The sequence below is a fragment of the Gavialis gangeticus genome, unplaced genomic scaffold (genome assembly GCF_001723915.1).
Source record: "Gavialis gangeticus isolate Ggan-Ray unplaced genomic scaffold, GavGan_comp1, whole genome shotgun sequence".
Taxonomy (NCBI): domain Eukaryota; kingdom Metazoa; phylum Chordata; order Crocodylia; family Gavialidae; genus Gavialis; species Gavialis gangeticus.
This window is the reverse complement of record NW_017729022.1, coordinates 130,593,703-130,604,264: the sequence shown is the minus strand read 5'-3', so window position 1 is coordinate 130,604,264 and position 10,562 is coordinate 130,593,703. Positions and strand designations below refer to the sequence as shown.

General features: G+C 45.6%; 1 long non-coding RNA gene across 1 annotated transcript; it reads left to right on the top strand.

The window, feature by feature from the left end:
- The first annotated feature begins 364 nt into the window (after nucleotides 1-364).
- On the top strand, nucleotides 365-9,425 carry LOC109297070. Its single transcript, XR_002097186.1, has 3 exons — nucleotides 365-535; nucleotides 7,843-8,105; nucleotides 9,094-9,425. It is a non-coding gene; the product is annotated as an uncharacterized LOC109297070 (long non-coding RNA).
- The last annotated feature ends 1,137 nt before the right edge of the window (nucleotides 9,426-10,562 follow it).

Genomic DNA, 10,562 nt, shown 5'->3' with positions numbered 1-10,562 from the left:
AGAAGAAAAGTTTGCAATGGATTGGCCACGTCAGGAGAATGGGAGAAGACAGTATCCGCAAAAGTATTTTGTATAGTGAGATTCAAGAAAGGTCTATATAGCAGAGCCACCCTCTATGGCAGTACCACGATGTATGCAAAAATGATATGAAGTCATTCAGCATCAACATAGAAAGCTAGGAGGAGCGGACAAAATCCTGTCCAATCTGGAGGGAACATCTGGCACTGTGTGCAGCTTAACATGAAGGGACTTTGATCCAGAGGACGGAAGCAAAATGAGAAAGAAGAAAGCATGCTGTAAACTTGGACTCCAGCTCAGAAAACATATGGATCTGTGAAACATGTAGCAAGCTGTGTCGCTCTCAATTTCGGCTTGTCAGCCACAAACGGTTTCAACAGGCATCTGAATAGACCTCTTACATGTACACTGCGATCCAGAGGACTGATGGCTGCCTACTGCATGGGGAATGAATATTGCTGCCAGTCAATGAACTGAAGTGCAATCCAGAACTGAGGCAGGACCTACCTTAAGTAAGGTAGGTTCAGTCTGTTATATGTTTGTGCTTGATTCACTTCCCTCTTTCTCAGTTTCAATTATTTCCTAAATTACACAAATGCTATTTCCTAAACTACAGTTGCCTCTGGGCCATATTTAACTACAATGGACTGACTGGGATGTAATAATTTCTCTACTAAATTCTAAGTCTCTGGGCTATAATGGAAGTCAACATTTTGTAGCCCGAGTTCACAGGATAATAGATCTTTAGTTCTTAATGTATGCCATATCTTCCTTTAAAAAAAAAAAATCACAAAAGAAGTCATGTGAGAGGACCCTGATGTATCGTTAGTTCAGGCATCACTGAAAGCACCCTAAAGTCCAGTACAATTTACTTTGTTTAGAAGTCAGCTACATAAATATCCATTTTGTGTCTGGCTTCACAAATGAGTTCTTTCTCATTTGCCTAAGTTGAAAAGCCTGCAGTGCTATTCCAAACCTGCTGCTACTGGAAGGGAGGAATAGTCTGACCTTGAAACAGCTTTTTCACTGCAATATTTATGAACCATCCTCAACATGTCATAGAGGTCCCTGCAAATCACCCTGTACCAGGATCCCATCAACCTGCTATATCCCTCTGCATTCTCTTTTCCTTGCATCCTACAAAATATATTTGAAGGGGATGTTCCATCTTTTTTCCTAAAATCTGTTGCAATTTTGGCTCATTTCAGCTTGCTTATTTGATATTGAACCTCTTCCTCTTTAACTTATACTCACACCCTCATGTCCACAACTTCTCTAGCTTGCAGTAGGCTTTGAAGAGCTCTCCAATGACTTTTGCAATGCTAAATGTTAGCTGTGTGTCAATGTCCTGAGAGAGAACATGGAGAGACCTCCAGGCTCTGTTTGGTCAGTTTCCACCATTCCATCTGGGATGTTCCTCATTCCATGAGGATTCAACCTTTCAACTGCAACTGCATTACTGAGTAAACAAGTATTTAATTTCCAATCACCTTGCTAAAAGTCACTTCCCATACTCCTGAAGTTTACTTAGACCAAGGCAGTAGTTAGTGAACACCACTAGCTGCCCAACCCATCTTCTGCTCTGGGTAGTAGTATTCTCACTCCAGCTGACCACCTGATGCCTCACAGAGAATGTACTGTAACTATCCACATTTAAGCGAACCCTCTAGAAATTAGATTCTATAAATGGAAAATTATAAATGTGTTATAATTTTCCATTTAGAGAGTCTAATTCCTAGATGGTTCTCTTAAATTTGTCTCCAAACATAGGGAAGGCAGGCGGCCTGACCTCTGCACCAGGCTCCCCTGACACTTATCCAACCCCATACCTGCACCTTGCCACCTGCCCCCCTACCCAGTCCCCAACCTCTGCTGCTGCTCAATCCCCATCCTGTGCTGTTGCTCACTCCTAAACCCCCACTGCTTCTCAATCCTCAACCCACACGGGATCCCCCATCCTATCTCCTCCCATGCATTGTTGCTCCATATTGTAACCCACTGCTTCCCCATTCCCTGACTGGGGCTGCTGCCCCATCCCCTGATATGTGCTGCAGCCCTCTCCCCCATGGGCAACAACACGCACTACTGCAGGGGTGGGCAATTATTTTGTGTGGAGGGCCATTTACTGACTATTGGCAAGCCATCAAGGCCACATGACAGGCAGCCCAGGGCAGGTAAATATTATTTTTAATTTTTAGGGGCCCTGTGGGCTGGATAGAGTGGCCTGGTGGGCCGCATTTGGCCCACATTTTGCCCACCCCTGCACTACTGCATAATTCCCACATACAATGCTGCCTCACCCCCTGCCCAACACCAGAAGCTCTTGCTCCACTCCTCGGCCCACATCAGGGCCAGAGCACTCATATTTGCATCCAAGATGAGGCTTGTTTTTCCCCAGCTGAATGAGGGAAACATCCTCTTGTATTTAAGTAAATATGGTAAAGGCCCCCCTCTTATTAAGTGATGATACCCCAAAATATTCTTTAGCCTGGGGCATCCCATGCATGCTTACAAAAAGTTCATTAGCTTGCAACCCCTTGTTGTGTTGGATGGTTTCCTATGGCTCAGTAGTGTAGGGATGCAGCCAAATACCTGGTGCACACAGGCAGTGATGATTTCCAGTTTCTACCACAGTCACAATTCTAATTGTGCATTGATAGCAGCCACTTTTTGTTGCCTCCCCCCACTATGCCAGTGCACTGCTGGCACTGTTCTTGCTACAGTATAGCACTGCCCCCCTCCCCTTATCTCTTTATCTCCCCCCTCCCTTGTCTTTTGTACTTTAAGTTCTTTCTCCTTCTTATACTCTGCTTTCTGCCTTTCACAGCATCTGATGAAGTGAACTTGGGTTTACAAACACTTTTGCTCTCTCTCTATATCTTAGTTAGTCTATAAAGATGCATATCAAGCCTGCCTTCTAAAGTAGAGGTGTCAAACTCACTCTGTTTTCCAAGCCAGATCTAGACCATGGGGCTTTTCATGGGCGGGACCTACAGAGCAAATGATGGAAGCATCAGAGGACTTTTTCTAGAGGACAGATTGCACCTGAAGCCACATACAGTGAAGCAGGCAGCTCTGAAACAAAACCAGCATTTATTAGTCTACAGCAATACAGCAGGCAGAGTGCTTGGAGCCACAATACCTAGACAAGCTCCTAGGCAGAGTCCCAGTCAGGTAAACAGACCTGACTGTGCTCTTGCAAGATTATCAATCTCCTCTTGTCCTGCCTTTGTCTCTTTCTTGGTCTCCTTTTCAAGCCATCTTTTTGCACTGAGTTATTCTGAATTCTTTCTTTGGCACCAGAAAGAGCAGGGAATCTCCCAAGGTGCTGGAGCTTGACTCCATTTGGTCCCAGGTTGATATATGAAATTTGGTTCATTGTTTAGTAGTTTCCATTGGCAGAACACTTAGGCAGATCCTCACAAGTCTCTTTCAAAATACCATAAGCTCATTATTTTCTAAGCTATTTAAGGGAAATGAAGACATCAAACATTATTGTAACAAACCCATTGAATCTAGAAACATTACATACCCGTAGTCTGTCACCATTCCCACCTCAGTTTCAGATGTTGCAGGGCAGAGATGGGGACATACCAGTGTTTTACACCCAAAGAACAGGAATTGACTAAGAGTGCCCCCTCCCTCCTCCTTGGTCTGGCTGCCTCCCTACCCACCTCCTTTGATACTAGTAAAACGCAATGCCTCTCCTTCATCATAACCTGATCAAAAGGATGTACCTTTCCCCAACCCCCTGCTGAGGTCCCCAACACACCCGGCCTAGAACACAGCCTTGTTTCTTGGATCCCAGCTAAATGCAAATGCTATTACTTCAAAGATCAATAGCACTTACCTCTGGCTTGTGCCTGGGCACTGCTGCTTTCAGGCCATCAAGCCTCTGTCTCACACCCCAGTCTGCATGTGTGCACAAGCTCCTTATTTTCCTGACCAACTTGCTGATGTTTCTAATCACACTGATTTACCTTTCCTCTCATCTTTCCTTCTCTTCCAGCTGATTTTGTCTGGTTGGTTGGTAGGTTCCCCAGTTCCAGATCCTTGTCACAGCTTTAATAATTTTTGCTGCACTGGCTGAAGCTCCACAGGTCCCCAGTCCCCTCACTTCTGTTAGTGACGTGCCCTTTCTTCTTGCACTTCCTCTTCAGGCATAACAAAGAAAACCCATTCTCTGTTGGAACTGCTGGGCCGCTAGATGATTCTGATGATGGTAGGGCCCTGTAGTTATAGTAGCCCCAACATTTACTTAGGTTCCTCTCTCTCCTCTTCTGATCCCAATGAGTGAGAGCTTGGGCTTGGGGAAGTCAAAGGGTACTTCCCAGTGAAAGACTGTGACAGGAATACCTCTACTAGAGTCTTTCTATCGGTGACTCCACCCTCCTGTTATGGGCCAACTGCCTGCTTACTCGCCTGCCATGCCTTGATCTTAATTGATTAATTAATAGATGTAATGAGCGGAAGGCTGCCCATTTTATTTGCCCCGGTGCCAGGGGCGCTATCTGTGGCTCCTTTTCCTCCCCTACACTGCAGCCCAAGCCTCACAGATGGTAATGACGTGGTTTTGACCTGGACCTTGCTGTAATTTGGCCCTCTCCTTGACTTCCCTGGGTTTCCACCGCCCTGTCTTGTCCCATGCCTTTCTAGCGCTCTGCTGCTCCCCCTCACTCTGGGGCTTCTCGCCACCCCCTCGCTCTGGGGCTGGGGCCAGTGCACCCCAAATGCTGCACTCTCTCTGGTGCCGGGGTCCCCATGCTACCGTGGAGCCCCTATGAGGCCTCCTCCAACCCCTAATAGCCTCACCCTGTCCTACAGTGTTATAAAACTACAAACAGAAAACTCAAGCCCCTGGGCTATAACATAAAATCTAAGCTGTTTGGCTAACCATCATTCAAATCCCTACCAGGGAATTCTCCACCCCGTATCTGCGAACAGAAGCTGCTTGTGCCATCAGGCTTCTCTACTCTGCTTGCTCTAGCAGAGCTCCTTCTCCCTTGGCTGCTAGCAGAGAACTGCCCTTCTGGCCTCACTTCTGGGGTTTATATGTGCCAGGCCCTGCCCCTTCCTGTCAGCTGACTCCCCATGGCTCTTCCCCCACTACTCTATTCCCCTTCCCTTTCCCTGTGCACTTAATCCAACCCTTTGCCCCACATTACCTGTATTGTAGCACCCTGAATTTTGGTATTTCCTGCTCCCTGTCCCCATCTGATTCCCTTTGCTGCGTTAGTAAAGGAGGAGATTTGTCCTTCCCCAAGGACAGGGCAGTCCTTTCACTCAAAGATAGATAGATGGTGTATGCAGGGATAGACAGATCAATAGATCAATACAGGGTGTGCATGAAGATAGAAAAAGAAAGATTGGTGTGCATGGTAGGAGGGGGAGAAAGAGACAGAGAGAAAGAGGTGGATGTCCTTGGGGATAGGTGGACAGATAGACAGATTTCAATATTTTAAACTTTTATTACAAAAATATTAAAGACAAAATGAGACGGTGTCACACTGGAGAGCCCTCCATGGGGCTGGATATGAAAATATTTGTTAATAACAATATATAATTACAACCAGAGATTGAAACTCCCTTCCCAATGCCCATAAGGCACTCACACTTTTAGTACTTGCTGGCCATCTCCCACTGGACAGTGGTCCTTTGATGGCCCAGCAGAACACAAACCTAGTCATGTTGATGTAGTGGGTTGCCCATCCTTTAACCTGCCCCAGGGGCCAGTTTGCTTAAAACGCCCAGTCAATTGTCAATTCCGGTCCATGTATTTTACAAGGAGTATGCTTGTCCCCACAAGAAACAAGATAAGCAATAACATAAGCAGCAGGCAAATAACAAACAAAAGCAAAAGCTCCAGTCTTTTTTCAGACCTCAGGAGAGAGGCAACCCTGGCTGGGTGCTCATCCTCCTCTCTCCCTTCCCTGAGGGCTTTTAACTTCTCCCTAGGGCTAGTCAGTCAACCCTGACATCTGACACAGGGTTCCTTGGCTGGCAGGCTCCTCCCTAACCACCTGCAGTTGGGCTTCAGCTCCTAAGTCATGCATCCACTGTTACAGTTGTGGTGTAAGAGGAAGTGTCCAGATTCAAAGTAAACATGAACCTGGATCTGGAACTGGAAGGGGTGGAGATTGTCATCAAAATTGGTCCCTGCAAGCTGGTTTCTGTGGCCCTTCAGGGTCTTCATCTTGGCCTTGTCCAGTAAGAAACTTGCCAGGCAGATCATGCTCCCCAGCAGCTCAGTACAGGGCAGAGAAAATGTACACAGTGGGTGCCTACATATTCATTAATGCGCCTTTGTTGCTTCACATTCAGTTTAGTACCTCTAATATGAGGTACTACATAGAAGTGCATTAGCCTGCACTAATGTACAGTTGCAAAAGCAATTTTTTTTGTTATGCTTAATGCGTAGTACACTAATGCACAGTAGAATTAGTCTATTAGCACAGTTTCTGCCGTTACTGCAAAATGACATGAAAATAGCTACAGTAAATATGAATTTGTCAGCCTTAAGACGATCCCAGTTGGTTCAGAACAAAGGAGCCTGGCTGGGTATACTGAACACTGGGTGTGTCTACATGATATGTTTTACTGTGCAGGATTGCTAATTACTGCACAGTAAGCATCTACATCTACATGTGCAGATGCTTATCCCACAGTAATTGGCTCTAATCGCAAGTAAATTTACTACCTGAAAATGCAAGTAGCAAACTTACTCGAGATTACTTACTGCGCAGTAGTGCATGTGTAGATGCCTGACCTGGAGCAAATGTGCTCTGTCAGCTGGGCAGCAGGAGGCAGGAGATTGCTCCCTGCCCTCAGCAGCTGCCTGCTGCCGGGCAGACTCCGCTACTGGACCCCAGGTGGGGACAATGTCCTCCTGCCCCAGTAGCAGGGAACTCCCAGCCCCCACTCTACTAGGAGAAGAATCCCATTGCCAGCTGGGAGAAGAATCCCAGTGCCAGCACCAGCTCTGTGACAGTGGAGCAGGTGCTGGGAGAGAAGGATCTCCTAGTGCCAGCCCTGTGACCATGGAGCTGGCTCTAGGAGACAAGAATCTCCCAAATGGGGTCTTGCAAACATAAGGCTCAGACTAGGAGAGGAGAATCTCCCAATGCCAGCCCTGCAACAGCAGAGCTGGTGCTGGGAGATAAGGATCTCCCAGCCTGGGCCCTGCAATTGCAGAGTGGGGGCTGGGAGTGCCCTACTGCCAGGGCAGGGGAACATTGTCCCTGTCTGGGCGCTGGTGGCAGATCCTGCCCTGGCAGCAGGCAGCTCCCAGGAGCAGGGCGCAATGACTCAGAGCTCCCCCTGGCTGCTGAAGGGGCTCATAGCAGGGCTATGGGGAGTGGGAGCAGTCTGCTACTAGGAGCAGCAAATCTGGCCTGCGTTCTTGCACGTATAGATGCATGCCCAGGCGAGTTTACTCTTGAGTAGTTTACTCAAGAGTAAATTTTGCCTGGATTATTTGCACATGTAGACATGCCCACTAAGTCAGATTGTAGCTTCAACTCTCTGCTGTCCTTAGGAGTGGCCCAGGGTATTCCTCCCTACTTTGTTTATGGCCTTCTGCAATTGCTGCTGTCCACTGGAGCTGTCCCACTTTGTGCACCAAAATCTGCTTCTGGCATGAATGAGTTTCTAGCCATAGGCCACAGAAAGGGATTAGAAAGGTTGCTGTGACTGAGTTAGCCAACTAGGACAGAGTAATGTTACATTTCTCAGCCAAGCCTTTAGAGAAAACTTTGTGTGGATAAGAAAAGCATTATGTGACTGCAAGCTGTATTAAATAGAGGAATCTCTTTGTTTTGTCCTGAGTTTAGGCTTGAGCAATCAGCAGTGCTCTGAGACCTTTGCGTGGGACTGGCTCCACTCTGAGTTGATGAGCTCGCCCTCCATTTACACTTGCAAACCTCAGCCATTGCACATCAGAATGTCCACCCACCTCCTCCAGCTATTCATGCCCATGACAAACTGAACCGAATCACACAAAAAGGCAAAGCGCACTTGGCACTGCAAGCATTATGTGGGGGCATTACAGCCCTTCCCTTACAGAAAAGCTGTCCCCAGGCACAGAGAAGGTTGGAGAAAGCAACATTTTACTAGAGCTCCTAGCATGAAAAAGATGTGTACATTCATGCACACCCACTGAAAATGTACATGAGGGACCTGAGGCAGCATTATCCTGCAGTCTCTGATGTCTGCAAGGGGAAAGCAAGAAAATGGAAGCACCGTTTTAACCTCAGTTAGATACCACTTCCTTGGCAGCAAGACAGGAAGGATTTCATAAGTAATCACTACACAGAGGTTTAAAATATCTGGGTTTTACTCCTCTCGGTGCTGGATCAGTGGACACCTTGTATCTCAGTTTGCCCAAGATATCAGAAATGAATCAGGACCCTGGAGACTTAAACCATGAGCTGGTTTATTTCTCAAAGTGCAACTGATTCAAAAGCCAGCTCCCCTCAAACAACAACCTTGCAAAACTTTGTGGAGCATTTCAATATCCCATGTTCCTTGCACAAACTACTGCTAGGATCTGCCAAACTGCTGACAGCAGGGTCAGCCCCAGGGTAGTCTGTCTGCCTCTGCTGAGCTCTGTGTGATACTGAACCCTGGGTTCAAGCTGTTTCCCCTTTTATGCACAGTTTTTTAGTCAATTGGTCACCTACTGTGTCTGAAGCCAACCAAGACCAGTCTAGTGGTTGGTCCTTCATAGCTGAATTCTCCTGTTGCAGTATTTTTGTCTCATTTTTTTTTTATGAGCCTGCCTGACTTGGCATTTTTCAGTTACTCACTTGTAGCAATTATATTTTTATTTACTCAGGCTATGTAGGGAATAAATAAAGTACTTGGCATTTAAACTCTTCAGGGCAGATATTGTGTTTTATTAAGTTACAATAAGCTCTTAGGACCATATCTCTTCCAGCTCAAATAAGGTGCCATTATAGAAATAATAATAATCATCCTTATGCCACCTGCAATTACAACGTCAGGGGAGGAGGCTATTTTTTAAGTTTAAAATATGTGTTCTCCAGGGTCTTTATGTTATCACATCTTTTCTTTCAGAACAACAAAACAAATTGTTTGGCAAAACAGGAGAGTGAAATCCCCACAGTGGATATATAGCCTTCTGCGCTCAAGCTGCATAATGAACTCACCTCATTACATACAATACTTTCATCATCAGAAATAATGATAAGAAAATGCCAGCTGTAGTCCCTTACTGAAACTGTAAACCAAATTCAGACCTCAGAAGTAATGGTCAAAATCCTGCTGAACCAATAGAATCAGTCTGGATTTACACTGGTACACCTGAGAGCAGAGCTTGGCTTTGGAATTCAGAGTCTCCGATTAACAAGTGTAGGCGTGAGTCTAATGCCTTGTTTTAGAGAGAAAAAAGTGTGCATGTGAGAGACCATATATTGTTCTGGGAACAACTTTTTGTGCACATGAAAAGAGAGGGAATTGTATTGGTTTATAGCAGTCCTCCCTTCCAAATGAATTTGGTTGGGAGCATAGTTGTGTTTTGTTGTCACTGCACAAAATAAATTTCCCCTGAAAACTCCCTTCTGGTTAACAACTCTCAATGTGACCTTGTCAGCTTAGAATTTAAACAAGAGATCTCTTGTCCACATAACACTAAATGAATAAGGGAATAACATCAATGGCTTCTGTAAGTGACATGAGGCATACACGGGACTACTTTATGGCTTGAATTTTTAGTTCCAAGAAATCTTTCTTGAATATATTGTCAATTCTCAAATCCATGCATACAGAGCATGGCTTGCTGATGTATACTGCTGCTAAGGTTAACTGAGCGTGTGTCAAAGAAAGGTTACTTGTATCTGGTTCTTTGAGATGATTGCCGTCACAGATCAAGTTCAGTCCCTGTAAAAAAACCCAACTGTTTGAGTCACAGTGGATTTTCTCTGTCTTTTTCAGAGAAATACTTCAGTTCAAGCACAAATCATTGGGCTCAGTAGTGGTTTGCTTACATACTGAGGAAGAAAAATTCCTGTCACAGCAGGAGTCACTGAATATAATGCTCTGGTCCATGCTATTCAGGTGCTCAGTTTAGATGAGCACAGCAGTCCCTTATGGCCTTAAAATTGATGAACCTATCATGTGTACAGAGACATACAAATCTGTTGTCCTTTTAGATATGCTGCAGACTCAGCCACACTTAGATCTTATAAAGAACCCTGGGGGGAGATTTTCAAGGGAGTCTGAATCCGAAATCCCAACTTTCCCACCTCTGTCTCTCTGTGATGATGACTGATGCTTGCACCAAATTTCAGGCACTTGCCAGGTGGCACCACGTAACTTTGCGCTTCAGGGGGTTGCTGATACAGGCCCCACAAAATGAAAGTGGGCATGGAGGAAGGAAGAGATACTAAATCCCTTTATTAAACTGGCTTGTGTACTTGTTCAGACAGTAGAGTTCTGATCTGTGGTGGAGGCCTATTTTCTTGGGAATAGTATAGTAAAAAGGAATGAAGTCCCTTTCATAGACATTAGGGGCTAGAAGTGATCTC